Here is a 15,729-nt window from a genome sequence, read left to right on the forward strand (position 1 = left end):
TGAGAGGTAATTTAATTTGAAGCCCAGGTACAGCAGAAGTTTGGGGCTTCTGTGTTACTCATGCTTATCCACATCTTTATTTTTTCTTTTTCCAAAGCATCTGGGTCTTTAGTTCAAATATTTGCACATCCATGCTCTACTGGGTAGAATTTTTGTTATGGCATACATCAACATATTCCAAGTTTCTCTGCTTGGATGGAATAGATGCATTAAATTCGGTGAAATGATTAAGCTGTGAAAAGTAGAAGGACTTTGAATAGGGATTATTTTTCAGGATCTTAGAAATAGTTATGCCTGATAGTTTTATAATGTCTGTAGTGTAGTTTTGCAGTCCACAGAATGCACTCACATACATTATCAGCTGATCCTTTGCAAAGAAGCCTCATGTGATTCTTTCTATTCTCAGCTTTGTCCATGAACTAAAATTAGAACTAGGCTGACATTACATTTCACTTGGTTACAGCTGACTGGGGATTTTAATCATTTGGAGCCACATTGAAAAAAAATTTCCCCCTGCAATCTACTCTTAACTGATAGTCACTAACTTTGGTTATGTGTGGTAAGTATTTGACAATGGTAAGTAATTTTCAAAAACATTTTTCCTTTGTTCTTCACATGTAAATAGATTGCTGCTGATACCTGTACTGTGTCTGTATTGGTTGGAATGTCCAAACAAACTGGAATAGAATTTAAAAGTTTTTTTGCGGGGTGTTCATGGTCACTCATATAATTGTGCTCCTCTGGAAGATAGATTTCCCCAGAAGTAAGAAACAATTCTTCTGCAATTCTTTTCTATGCTTACCTCACTTGTCACACTATGTGCTTTTTTTCTATTATGGTAATAATCAGACTAGAGAGCACAATCCTGTGCTGGAGGAAGAAATACATCATTATTGACTCATGTTTCCCTAGGGGAAGTTGGTTGTTATAGGAAAACTGATGGATGAGCAACATTTAATGGCAAATGAGGAAATGAATTAGCAAATGGATGAATTGTTTTACATGTCTTCTAAAATACATGTATACATGTAGATACTTGGGATTTTAAAAATACTTTTATTCGAGTATTTAGCAAAAACTTCAAACTTTCTTAAATCAGAGACAATAAATTGTAAATTGGTTGCAATATGCTCAGGAAGTTGGACTACCAGTGTATGTATCCCAAGGTTTCTTCACAGCAAAGAGATCTCGCATTCTGTTCCTGAGTAAATTCGGCATGCCTTGCTTAGAGATTCTCTCAACAATTTCCAGCCTATGCCAATTATTTATCAATCTTGAAATTTTAAACTTTTTTCTGTAATATAGTTCTCCTCTTTGTCTGTCTCACACAAGTATTTACTGCATAATATTAGTTTAAAAAAATCAATAATTTAGAAGAGGTTAATAATGAAAAGCAATGTTATCTATCCGATTCCTGTCTATCACCAGTCCTGCTCCCTAGAAGTAATCATTTTAACCATTTTGGAATTTAGTTTTCAGTGGTTATCTCCATATTTCTCTTTTTTTTTTTCTTTTTCAAAGACAATTGCATGCTATTTTTAACCAACTTTAAACATTATCTGTGGAGCTTCATTATGAGAGGTAGGGATTAAGTTCCCTTACACTGCCATAGAGTTATATCCCTATTTTTAGCTTCTCTCTTGATTACCTTAATAACTTTAAGCAAATACTTTAATCTTTATTTCTTGTTCCATAAGGTACAGACAGTATCTGTTGATTCCCCACTTTGAAGATGTGAATGTCGGTGTTCTTATCATTTACTTTTCCTTATTTCCTTCTTCTACATTCTGTTAAAAGTACTGTCACTTTTATGTTTTCAAGATATATGGCATTTATATTCTGTTCTGTAACCCTCAATAAGTCTTCCTTACTCTTTTATAGATTAATTTATTTCAAAAGTTTAAGACCAATACATAGGCTTTACTATGTAATTTCTGTTTTCTGCAGAGCCAACATTTCCTTCTCAGTATCAATGTCATATTCATTGTACTAAAGAAGAATGTTAAAATAGCTTCTCCTTTCCTGCACTTCAATAAATGCTAAAAAATCATGCCACATTTTGTTGGCTTTACATATGGACTGTGGTTTTCTTGTACAGTGTCTTCCTCAACACAATTTCTGATTGCCTTTCTTTTTGCTTATTGGGAGAAGAAATTTCACCTTTTCACCATATCTCCAGTGTCACACAGTTTTTTCCCCCTTAATTCTAGCTATTTTTATAATTCAATGGATGAATACTGCCATTCCTTTTTTTTTTTTTTTTTGAGACAGAGTTTCATTCTTGTCACCTGGTCTGTAGTGCAATGGTGTGATCTCGGCTCACTGCAACCTCTGCCTCCCAGGTTCAGGTGATTCTCCTGCCTCAGCCTCCCAAGTAGCTGGGATTACAGGCATGCACCACCACGCCTGGCTAGTTTTATATTTTTTTAGTAGAGATGGGGTTTCACCATGTTGTTCAGGCTGGTCTTGAACTCCTGACCTCAAGCAATCCACCAGCCTCAGCCTCCCAAACTGCTGGGATTACAGGCGTGAGCCACTGTGTCCAGCTATTGCTTTAAAAACATTGTTTTACTTTATTTTTAATTTTTTTACTATCTTGTAAAACATTGCTGGGAACAGTCTTGTTCATGTTTCCTGGTGGAGACACACCCTTCCTCTAGGTACATACCTTTGAATGGAATTGCTGGATCATAAGCTGTGCTTATCTTCAATATTAGCACATAAGTATTTCAAAATAGTTAATACTAATTTACAGGGGCCGGTCGCAGTGGCTCATGCCTGTAATCCCAGCACTTTGGGAGGCTAAGGCGGGCGGATCACGAGATCAGGAGATCGAGACCATCCTGGCTACCACGGTGAAACCCCCTCTCTACTAAAAATAAAAAAATTAGCCAGGCATGGTGGCGGGTGCCTGTAGTCCCAGCTACTCGGGAGGCTGAGGCAGGAGAATGGTGTGAATCTGGGAGGCAGAGCTTGCAGTGAGCCAAGATTGTGCCACTGCAGTCCAGCCTGGGCGGCAAAGCGAGACTCTGTCTCAAAAAAAACAAACAAAAAAACACTAATTTACAATTTCACCAATATACCAGGAGTCCGTGAGGATTTCTGTAACTCAAATTCTCACCAACACGTGGTATAGTCAGCCTTTTGAATTTTAGCCATTCTGACAGATGTTCATTGGTATCTTACTATGTTTTTATTAAGGTGGAGCACAGCTTCATATGTTTTTGGTTGTTTGGATTTTTTTTTTCTCCACAGGGCAAGTTCTACCATTTGGATTTTATTTTTTGAAAATTTCCTGTTCAATTGTATTTTTTGTTGCCTTTTTCAGTTGATTTTAAGGAGTTTGTTATATATTCTAGATGTAATCCATTGGTGGTTATATATATTGCCAATATCTTCCCCCACTAATGTACATGGTATTCCTTTTATTTTCTAAGTGATGTCTTTCAACAGGTTCTTAATTGTAATGTAGTCCACTTTATCAATCTGTGTTAAGCTGTTCTTGCATTGCTATAAAGAAATACCTGGCCAGGCACAGTAGCTCATGTTTGTGATCCTAGCATTTCTGGAGGCCAATGCAGGAAGATCACTTGAGCCCAGGAGTTCAAGACCAGCCTGGAGAATGTGGAGACATCCTGTCACTACAAAAAATTAAAAACAACAACAACAACAACAAAAGCTGGCACACTGGTTCTTGCCTGTAGTCCCAGCTATTCTGAAGGCTGAGGCAGAGGGGGCCCAGGAGATCAAGGCTACTATAAGCCATGATTGTGCCACTACACTCTAGCCTTGGTGGCAGAGTAAGCCTGTCTCAAAAAACAAAAAACAAACAAACAAAAAACCACAAAACAAACAAAGAAATACCTGAAACTGGGTAAATTACAAAGAAAAGAGGTTTAATTGGCTCATGGTTCTGCAGGCTTCACAGGAAGCATGGTGCTGGCATCTGCTTCTCAGAGAGCTTTCAATCATGGCAGAAGGCGAAGGGGGAAGCCTGCGTCCCACAAGGCCAGAACAGGAGCAAAAGAGGGAGTAGGGGGAGGTGCCACACACTTAAAGAACCAGATCTCCCAAGAACTCACTGTTTCAAGGACAGCACCACGCCATGAGGGATCCTCCTCCATGATCCAATCACCTCCTACCTAGCCCCACCTCCAACGTTGGGGATTACAGTTCAACATGAGATTTGGTGGGAACATATATTCAAACTATATTGTGATATAGTATATCTTTTCCTTTATGGATATGCTTTGTATTCTGTTTTAAAAAGTGTTCTCTACTTTAAGGACATCAAGATAAGTCCTATATTGTCACCTAAATGCTTTATTTTTTCATTTTCTTTTTTTCCTTTTTTATTTTATTATTATACTTTAAGTTTTAGGGCACATCTGCACAATGTGCAGGTTAGTAATATATGTATACATGTGCCATGCTGGTGTGCTGCACCCATTAACTCATCATTTAGCATTAGGTATATCTCCTAATGCTATCCCTCCCCCCTACCCCCACCCCACAACAGACCCCAGAGTGTGATGTTCCCCTTCCTGTGTCCATGTGTTCTCATTGTTCAATTCCCACCTATGAGTGAGAATATGTGGTGTTTGGTTTTTTGTTCTTGTGATAGTTTACTAGAATCATGATTTCCAATTTCATCCATGTCCCTACAAAGGACATGAACTCATCATTTTTTATGGCTGCATAGTATTCCATGGTGTATATGTGTCACATTTTCCTAATCCAGTCTATCATTGTTGGACATTTGGGTTGGTCCCAAGTCTTTGCTATTGTGAATAGTGCCGCAATAAACATACGTGTGCATGTGTCTTTATAGCAGCATGATTTATAGTCCTTTGGGTATATACCCAGTAATGGGATGGCTGGGTCAAATGGTATTTCTAGTTCTAGATCCCTGAGGAATCGCCACACTGACTTCCACAAAGGTTGAACTAGTTTACAGTCCCACCAACAGTGTAAAAGTGTTCCTATTTCTCCACATCCTCTCCAGCACCTGTTGTTTCCTGACTTTTTAATGATTGCCATTCTAACTGGTGTGAGATGGTATCTCATTGTGGTTTTGATTTGCATTTCTCTGATGGCCAGTGATGGTGAGCATTTTTTCATGTGTTTTTTGGCTGCATAAATGTCTTCTTTTGAGAAGCGTCTGTTCATGTCCTTCGCCCACTTTTTGATGGGGTTGTTTGTTTTTTTCTTGTAAATTTGTTTGAGTTCATTGTAGATTCTGGATATTAGCCCTTTGTCAGATGAGTAGGTTGCGAAAATGTTCTCCCATTTTGTAGGTTGCCTGTTCACTCTGATGGTAGTTTCTTTTGCTGTGCAGAAGCTCTTTAGTTTAATTAGATCCCATTTGTCAATTTTGGCTTTTGTTGCCATTGCTTTTCGTGTTTTAGGCATGAAGTCCTTGCCCATGCCTATGTTCTGAATGGTAATGCCTATGTTTTCTTCTAGGGTTTTTATGGTTTTAGGTCTAAGGTTTAAGTCTTTAATCCATCTTGAATTAATTTTTGTATAAGGTGTAAGGAAGGGATCCAGTTTCAGCTTTCTACATATGGCTAGCCAGTTTTCCCAGCACCATTTATTAAATAGGGAATCCTTTCCCCATTGCTTGTTTTTCTCAGCTTTGTCAAAGATCAGATAGTTGTAGATATGCGGCATTATTTCTGAGGGCTCTGATCTGTTCCATTGATCTATATCTCTGTTTTGGTACCAGTACCATGCTGTTTTGGTTACTGTAGCCTTGTAGTGTAGTTTGAAGTCAGGTAACATGATGCTTCCAGCTTTGTTCTTTTGGCTTAGGATTGACTTGGCGATGCGGGCTCTTTTTTGGTTCCATATGAACTTTAAAGTAGTTTTTTCCAATTCTGTGAAGAAAGTCTTTGGTAGCTTGATGGGGATGGCATTGAATCTATAAATTACTTTGGGCAGTATGGCCATTTTCACGATATTGAGTCTTCCTACCCATGAGCATGGAATGTTCTTCCATTTGTTTGTATCCTCTTTGATTTCATTGAGCAGTGGTTTGTAATTCTCCTTGAAGACATCCTTCACGTCCCTTGTAAGTTGGATTCCTAGGTATTTTATTCTCTTTGAAGCAATTGTGAATGGGAGTTCACTCATGATTTGGCTCTCTGTTTGTCTGTTATTGGTGTATAAGAATGCTTGTGATTTTTGTACATTGATTTTGTATCTTGAGACTTTGCTGAAGTTGCTTATCAGCTTAAGGAGATTTTGGGCTGAGACAATGGAGTTTTCTAGATATACAATCATGTCATCTGCAAACAGGGACAATTTGACTTCCTCTTTTCCTAATCGATACCCTTGATTTCCTTCTCCTGCCTAATTGCCCTGGCCAGAACTTCCAACACTATGTTGAATAGGAGTAGTGAGAGAGGGCATCCCTGTCTTGTGCCAGTTTTCAAAGGGAATGCTTCCAGTTTTTGCCCATTCAGTATGATATTGGCTGTGGGTTTGTCATAGATAGCTCTTGTTATTTTGAGATACGTCCCATCAATACCTAATTTATTGAGAGTTTTTAGCATGAAGCGTTGTTGAATTTTGTCAAAGGCCTTTTCTGCATCTATTGAGATAATCATGTGGTTTTTGTCTTTGGTTCTGTTTATATGCTGGATTACATTTATTGATTTGCATATATTGAACCAGCCTTGCATCCCAGGGATGAAGCCCACTTGATCATGGTGTATAAGGTTTTTGATGTGCTGCTGGATTCGGTTTGCCAGTATTTTATTGAGGATTTTTGTATCAATGTTCATCAAGGATATTGGTCTAAAATTCTCTTTTTTGGTTGTGTCTCTGCCCGGCTTTGGCATCAGGATGATGCTGGCCTGATAAAATGAGTTAGGGAGGATTCCCTCTTTTTCTGTTGATTGGAATATTTTCAGAAGGAATGGTACCAGTTCCTCCTTGTACCTCTGGTAGAATTCGGCTGTGAATCCATCTGGTCCTGGACTCTTTTTGGTTGGTAAGCTATTGATTATTGCCACAATTTCAGATCCTGTTATTGGTCTATTCAGAGATTCAACTTCTTCCTGGTTTAGTCTTGGGAGAGTGTATGTGTCGAGGAATTCATCCATTTCTTCTAGATTTTCTAGTTTATTTGCATAGAGGTGTTTGTAGTATTCTCTGATGGTAGTTTGTATTTCTGTGGGATCTGTGGTGATATCCCCTTTATCAGTTTTTATTGCATCTATTTGATTCTTCTCTCTTTTCTTCTTTTTTAGTCTTGCTGGCGGTCTATCAATTTCGTTGATCCTTTCAAAAAACCACCTCCTGGATTCATTAATTTTTTGAAGGGTTTTTTGTGTCTCTATTTCCTTCAGTTCTGCTCTGATTTTAGTTATTTCTTGCCTTCTGCTAGCTTTTGAATGTGTTTGCTCTTGCTTTTCTAGTTCTTTTAATTGTGACGTTAGGGTGTCAACTTTGGATCTTTCCTGCTTTCTCTTGTGGGCATTTAGTGCTATAAATTTCCCTCTACACACTGCTTTGAATGTGTCCCAGAGATTCTGGTACATTGTGTCTTTGTTCTCATTGGTTTCAAAGAACATCTTTATTTCTGCCTTCATTTCGTTATGTACCCAGTAGTCATTCAGGAGCAGGTTGTTCAGTTTCCATGTAGTTGAGCGGTTTTGAGTGAGTTTCTTAATCCTGAGTTCTAGTTTGATTGCACTGTGGTCCGAGAGACAGTTTGTTATAATCTTTGTTCTTTTACATTTGCTGAGGAGAGCTTTACTTCCAACTGAGGAGAGCTTTACTCCCAACTATGTGGTCAATTTTGGAATAGGTGTGGTGTGGTGTGGTGCTGACAAAAATGTATATTCTGTTGATTTGGGGTGGAGGGTTCTGTAGATGTCTATTAGGTCCACTTGGTGCAGAGCTGAGTTCAATTCCTGGGTATCCTTGTTAACTTTCTGTCCCATTGATCTGTCTAATGTTGACAGTGGGGTGTTAAAGTTTCCCATTATTAATGTGTGGGAGTCTAAGTCTCTTTGTAGGTCACTCAGGACTTGCTTTATGAATCTGGGTGCTCCTGTATTGGGTGCATATATATTTAGGATAGTTAGCTCTTCTTGTTGAATTGATCCCTTTACCATTATGTAATGGCCTTCTTTGTCTCTTTTGATCTTTGTTGGTTTAAAGTCTGTTTTATGAGAGACTAGGATTGCAACCCCTGCCTTTTTTTGTGTTCCATTTGCTTGGTAGATCTTCCTCCATCCTTTTATTTTGAGCCTATGTGTGTCTCTGTACGTGAGATGGGTTTCCTGAATACAGCACACTGATGGGTCTTGACTCTTTATCCAATTTGCCAGTCTGTGTCTTTTAATTGGAGCATTTAGTCCATTTACATTTAAAGTTAATATTGTTATGTGTGAATTTGATCCTGTCATTATGATGTTAGCTGCTTATTTTGCTCGTTAGTTGATGCAGTTTCTTCCTAGCCTCGATGGTCTTTACAATTTGGCATGATTTTGCAGTGGCTGGTACCGGTTGTGCCTTTCCATGTTTAGTGCTTCCTTCAGGAGCTCTTTTAGGGCAGGCCTGGTGGTGACAAAATCTCTCAGCATTTGCTTGTCTGTAAAGGATTTTATTTCTCCTTCACTTATGAAGCTTAGTTTGGCTGGATATGAAATTCTGGGTTGAAAATTCTTTTCTTTAAGAATGTTGAATATTGGCCCCCACTCTCTTCTGGCTTGTAGAGTTTCTGCCGAGAGATCCGCTGTTAGTCTGATGGGCTTCCCTTTGAAGGTAATCCGACCTTTCTCTCTGGCTGCCCTTAACATTTTTTCCTTCATTTCAACTTTGGTGAATCTGACAATTATGTGTCTTGGAGTTGCTCTTCTCGAGGAGTATCTTTGTGGCATTCTCTGTATTTCCTGAATCTGAATGTTGGCCTGCCTCGCTAGACTGGGGAAGTTCTCCTGGATAATATCCTGCAGAGTGTTTTCCAACTTGGTTCCATTCTCCCCGTCACTTTCAGGTACACCAATCAGACGTAGATTTGGTCTTTTCACATAGTCCCATATTTCTTGGAGGCTTTGTTCGTTTCTTTTTATTCTTTTTTCCCTAAACTTCCCTTCTTGCTTCATTTCATCCATTTCATCTTCCATCACTGATACCCTTTCTTCCAATTGATCGCATCCGCTCCTGAGGCTTCTGCATTCTTCACGTAGTTCTTGAGCCTTGGCTTTCAGCTCCATCAGCTCCTTTAAGCACTTCTCTGTATTGGTTATTCTAGTTATACATTTGTCTAAATTTTTTTCAAAGTTTTCAACTTCTTTGCCTTTGGTTTGAATTTCCTCCTGTAGCTCAGAGTAATTTGATCGTCTGAAGCCTTCTTCTCTCAGCTCGTCAAAGTCATTCTCCGTCCAGCTTTGTTCCATTGCTGGTGAGGAGCTGCGTTCCTTTAGCGGAGGAGAGGCGCTCTGCTTTTTAGAGTTTCCAGTTTTTCTGCTCTGTTTTTTCCCCATCTTTGTGGTTTTATCTACTTTTGGTCTTTGACGATGGTGTTGTACAGATGGGTTTTTGGTGTGGATGTCCTTTCTGTTCGTTAGTTTTCCTTGTAACAGACAGGACCCTCAGCTGCAGGTCTGTTGGAGTTTGCTAGAGGTCCACTCCAGACCCTGTTTGCCTGGGTATCAGCAGCGGTGGCTGCAGAGCAGCCGATTTTCGTGAACCACAAATGCTGCTGTCTGATCGTTCATCTGGAAGTTTTGTCTCAGAGGAGTACCCAGCCGTGTGAGGTGTCAGTCTGCCCCTACTGGGGGGTGCCTCCCAGTTAGGCTGCTCAGGGGTCAGGGGTCAGGGACCCACTTGAGGAGGCAGTCTGCCCGTTCTCAGATCTCCAGCTGCATGCTGGGAGAACCACTGCTCTCTTCAAAGCTGTCAGACAGGGACATTTAAGTCTGCAGAGGTTACTGCTGTATTTTTGTTTGTCTGTGCCCTGCCCCCAGAGGTGGAGCCTACAGAGGCAGGCAGGCCTCCTTGAGGTGTGGTGGGCTCCACCCAGTTCGAGCTTCCCGGCTGCTTTGTTTACCTAAGGAAGCCTGGGCAATGGCGGGCGCCCCTCCCCCAGCCTCGCTGCCACCTTGCAGTTTGATCTCAGACTGCTGTGCTAGCAATCAGCGAGACTGTGTGGGCGTAGGACCCTCCGAGCCAGGTGCGGAATATAATCTCCTGGTTTGCCGTTTTTTAAGCCCATTGGAAAAGCGCAGTATTAGGGTGGGAGTGACCCAATTTTCCAGGTGCCATCTGTCACCCCTTTCTTTGACTAGGAAAGGGAACTCCCTGACCCCTTGCACTTCCCGAGTGTGGCAATTCCTCACCCTGCTTTGGCTCACGCACAGTGCGCTGCACCCACTGTCCTGTGCCCACTGTCTTGCACTCCCTAGTGAGATGAACCTGGTACCTCAGATGGAAATGCAGAAATCACCCGTCTTCTGCGTCGCTCACGCTGGGAGCTGTAGACTGGAGCTGTTCCTATTTGGCCATCTTGGCTGCCACCCTAAATGCTTTATTTTTTCTATGTTCAGTTTTAGATATACAATTCACATGGAATTAATTTTGGTAATATATAGGTATTCGACTGTCCCAATATAATTTCTCTTAAAAAATTATTTCCTTGGCCAGGTGTGGTGGCTCACACCTGTAATCCCAGCACTTTGGGTGGCCAAGGCAGGCAGATCACTTGAGCCCAGGAGTTCAAGATCAGCCTGGGCAACATGGTAATACCCCCTTTCTACAGAAAAATACATAAATTAGCCAGGTTTGGTGGTATGTGCCTGTAGTCCCAGCTAGTTGGGAGGCTAAGGTGGGAGGATGGCTTGAACCCAGGAGATGGAGGTTGCAGTGAGCCAAGATCATGCCACTGCTCTCCAGCCTGGGTGACAGAACCAGACCCCGTCTAAAAAAAAAAAAATTCCACAATGTTCTGCAGTGCCTATGTGTATATGAGTCTGTTTCTGGGGTTCCTTATTCAGGTACACTGATATGTTTTTCTATTGCACCAATAACATTATCTAGTACTATAGCTTTAAAAGAGATCTTGACGAATGTAGAATAAATCCTCCCACTCTAGTTTTCTTTGGCGAGAGCGTCTGGGCTATTTTGTATCCTTAGAATTGACATTAAAAATTAGAAACTGATTGTCAGGTTGCTTCTCTCCTTCTCCAAATGAATTTTGTATTGAGATTGATTATAGTTCAATGTGGGGATAACTGACATTTTTACAGATTGAGTCTTGATCAATAAATATGATGTACATCTCTTCATTTATTTAGACCTTCTTTAATTTCACTCTAATTTTTAGTTTTCTACATTCTGTTTATTGTTAAGAATTTGATTTTTACGCTATTGAAAATAGTATATTTTTAACAATTTAATATCTATTTTCTGCTGGAATATAGACACATAATTGATTTTTCAAAATATTGACTTGTCAGAAGTCTTGCTAAATTCTATATATTTAGTTGTAAATTCTCTTGGATTTTCTAGTTCATAATTGTACTCATGAAAAATGTTCTTTTTTTTAAATTCCTTTTCAAACTTGAAGCCTTTTGTTTCTTTTTCTTGCTTTTATGCAATTGGTAGAGCCATGATACAGTATTGAATGGAAGTCGTGAGAGCAGACATCTTTTACTAATTTTACATGAAAGGCTTTCAATGTTACACTATCAAGTATGATTGCTGCAGGTTTTTATTAGATATACTTGGTTAGGTTAAAGAAATTATCTTCTACTTAGAGTATGTTAAGACTTGTTTTTAATCACATGATATTAAATTTTAATAATTTTCTACATCTATTGGAATGATCATATTTTCTTTCTCTTCTAGTCTATTCAGAATATTACATTAATTGATTTCTCAAACAAAGGTAAGCAAACAAACCTTAATCTCTGGAATAAACCCAACATGGCTATAATGTATTTTCTTTTTTTGTTTTTTATGTTTGTTTGTTTGTTTTGAGACAGAGTCTGGCTCTGTCGCCCAGGCTAGAGTGCAGTGCCGCCGTCTCAGCTCACTGCAACCTCCGCCTCTTGGGTTCAAGCGATTCTCCTGCTTCAGTCTCCCAAGTAGCTGGGATTACAGGTGCACGCCACCACACCTGGCTAAATTTGTATTTTTTATTTTTATTTATTTATTTATTTATTTTTTGGAGACAGATTCTTGCTGTGTCACCCAGGCTGGAGTGCAATGGCATGATCTTGGCTCGCTGCAACCTCCTAATTTTTTTTTTTTTTTTTGAGACAGAGTCTCGCCCTGTCACCCAGGCTGGAGTGCAGTGGCGTGATCTCAGCTCACTGCAAGCTCTGCCTCCCAGGTTCACGCCATTCTCGTGCCTCAGCCTCCCGAGTAGCTGGGACTACAGGTGCCCACCACCACGCCTGGCTAATTTTTTGTATTTGTAGCAGAGACAGGGTTTCACCATGTTAGCCAGGATGGTCTTGATCTCCTGACCTCGTGATCCCCCCACCTCGGCCTCCCAAAGTGCTGGGATTACAGGTATGAGCCACTGTGCCCGGCCACAATTTTTTGGTATTTTAGTGGAGACAGGGTTTCACTGTGTTGCCTAGGCTGGTCTCGAACTCCTGAGTTCATGCAGTCTGCCCACCTCGGTCTCCCAAAGTGCTAGGATTACAGGCATGAGCCACCACGCCTGGCCTTTTTTGTATTTTTTTAGTAGAGACGGGGTTTCACCATGTTGTCCAGGCTGGTCTATAACACCTGACCTCAAGTGATCTGCCTGCCTCGGCCTCCCAAACTGCTGGAATTACATGCATGAGCCACTGTGCCTGGCCAGTATTTTCTTTTTCCTATATTGCCAGATATGGTTTGCCAGTATATGGTTTAGGATTTTTCTCTGTAATATATTTGTTAGATTAGTCTGTATTTTTCTTTCTAGAATTACCATTCTTAGGGTTTGGTATCAAGCGTATGCTAATTTCATAATCTGAACTGGGGAGTCTTTTCTATTCTCAGGAAGAGTCCATGCTATGATTAGTGTTATTTTTACCCCTCAAATGCTTGGTAGAATTTGCTATTGAAGTCATCTCTGGGACCAGCATTTTATTTGTGGAGAGATTTTAGATTGTTATTATTGTATTCTATTGTGTCATTTTAAAATTTTATACATGTATGTGTTTATCTATAATATTCCCTTTCTTCTGTTTTCTTTGTGTTTGTTTTGCTGTATCTAGCTTCTTGAAATGGATGTAAATTTTTTAGCCTCATTTCTTCTAAAATGTATACTTAAGTCTAGAAATTTCCCTCTACTACATTACCTATATTCCATACATTTTGATTTGTGGTATTTTTGTTAATTCCGTTCAAAATGCCTTCTAATTTCATGATGATAGCTTCTTTGACTATAGGTTATTTAGAAGTGTGTTTCATGGATGGGTGCAGTAGCTCACGCCTGTAATCTCAGCACTTTGGGAGGCTGAGGTGGGAGGATCATTTGAGCCCAGGAGTTTGAGACCAGCCCAGGCAACATAGCAAGACCCCTATCTTTACAAAAAAAAAAAAAAAAAAAAAAAAAAACACAGCCAGGCATGGTTGCACACATCTGTAGTCCCAGCTACTTGGAAGGCTGAGGCAGGAGGATTACTTAAGTCCTGGAGTTTGAGGCTGCAGTGAGCTGAGATCACGCCTCTGCACTCCAGCCTATGGGACAGAACAAGACCATGTCTCAAAAAAAAAAAAAAAAAAGAAGAAGAAGAAGGAAAGAAAAAAAAAAGTATGTTTCCTTAGCTGAAATAATAAAGGCTTTTTTTCCAGGTATCTTTTCATTATTGATTTCTAGCAAGTTTATATTTTGATTAGAAAAAAAAACTTCATGCTACTTTAATCCCTTGAAATTGACTGAGACTTGCTCTATGACCCCAATATGAGATTTTTTTTCTGTGACTCTTCCATGTGTTTTTTAAAGCATTATGTATTCTGTCATTGTAGGATATAGTTCTTTATTTATCATTTAAGTAAGTTTATTTATTGTGTGGTTCAAATTTTCAGTATTCTTCCTAAGTTTTAAACTGCTTGTGCAACCAATTGCTGAAAGAATGGTTAAAATATCCCACTTCAATTCTGGATTCCTTGATTTTTCCCTTTAGTTCTGTCAATTTTCCTTTGTATATTTGGAAGCCATGTTATTAGAGGCATATAGTTGAAAGTTGTTTCATATTTCTTGTGGATTAAATCTTTTATTATGATATGAATTGATCTTTTATATCTGTAAAGTATTTGTGCCTAAAGTCCATTTTGTCTGCTATTAATATATTGATACTAGCCTTCTTTTGCTTAGTGTTTGCATAGTATATCTTTCTCAGTTCTCAAAAAAATTAATTGATTAGCCAGACATGGTGGCACATGCCTATACTTCCAGCTACCTGAGAGGCTGAGGCGGGAGGATCACTTGAGCCCAGAGGTCAAGGCTGCAGTGAGTCATATCCCGCCACTATATTCAAGCCTGGGTGATAGAGTGAGACCCTGTCTCAAAAGAGCAAAGAAGGAAAGAAGAAAGGGATGGAGGGAGGGAAGGAGGAAGGAAGAAAGGAAAGAAATAAAGATATAAAAAAGAAAGAAAAAATTAATTGAAATATAATTCATATATAAATTCTCTCTTTTAGTGTACAGCTCAGTAGTTTTATTCAAGAGTTGTACAATCATCATCACTAATTCTAGAACATTTTCATCACTCAAAAAACTGTACAGTTAGCAGTCACTCCCAATTTCCCCCTCAACAAATCCCCTGGGTACCACGAAGCTACTTTTTGAATCTACAGATTTGCCTATTCTGGACATTTCATATAAATGAGCTTATATATGTGGTCTTTTGTGTCTGACTTCTTTCACTTAGCATAATTTTTTTCAAAGTTTATTTATACTGTGGCATGTATCTATACTTCATTCATTTTTATGGCCAAATAACATTCCATTGTATGGATATACCACATCTTGTTTATCCATTCATCAGTAGATGGCCATTTGTGTTGTTGCCACTTTTTAGCTATTATGAATACTGTTTCTATCAGCATTCATGTACAGGATTTTGTGAGAACATATGTTTTCATTTCTGTTGGGTATATACCTAGGAGTGGATCTTTTCCTGTTCTTGTACTGTCCACTTTTCTCTATCTTTATTTTTTAGGTGTGCCTCTCATAAACAACACTCAGGATTTTATCTTTTCTTTAACTGGACAACCTTTGTATATTAACTTGGAACACTTAATCATCAGGGAAGTACAAATTATGACCACCCTAGGATATGGCTTTATGCAGTAGTAGATGTAGATCAACAGGGACCCTTATACAGTGGTAGTAAGAGTATAAATGGGCACAATCAATTTGGAAAACAATTTGGCTCTGTCTTATAAGTTGGAACATTTACATATACTATGATCCAGCAATTCTAATTCTAGATATGTACCCAATAGAAATAATTCCACTGGAACACCAAGAAGATAAAAACATTAATTTTAGAAACATTACTTCTTATAAGAGCAAAGCTCTGGGACCCAAATATTCACATTCATTAGAATGGATAAACTGTGGGATAATTATATATTTTGGAGATCATGGCATATGAATATATAAGATACTTTTCCTTTTTTTGAGCTATATAATCTCCCATGATATAGGTAGATTATAGTTTACTGAGGAAATGTTAGGTTGTTTACAATATTTTGCTGTTGTGAAAAACAC

At 39.1% G+C, this 15,729-nt stretch overlaps 1 protein-coding gene across 3 annotated transcripts in view; it reads left to right on the forward strand.

Moving 5' to 3' along the window:
• Window positions 1–297: 297 nt before the first annotated feature.
• Window positions 298–15,729, forward strand: part of LRRC39 (leucine rich repeat containing 39) — a 36,368-nt gene continuing 20,936 nt past the window's right edge. The window contains exons 1-2 of one of the 3 annotated variants that reach the window (XM_063652642.1): window positions 298–576; window positions 11,863–11,902. The gene's annotated coding sequence lies outside the window, so the exon portion shown is untranslated. The remainder of the gene's footprint in view (window positions 577–11,862; window positions 11,903–15,729) is intronic. The other 2 variants (XM_054475057.2, XM_054475067.2) reach the window with 2 other exon arrangements.

The sequence above is a fragment of the Pongo pygmaeus genome, chromosome 1, assembly GCF_028885625.2.
Source record: "Pongo pygmaeus isolate AG05252 chromosome 1, NHGRI_mPonPyg2-v2.0_pri, whole genome shotgun sequence".
Lineage (NCBI taxonomy): Eukaryota > Metazoa > Chordata > Mammalia > Primates > Hominidae > Pongo > Pongo pygmaeus.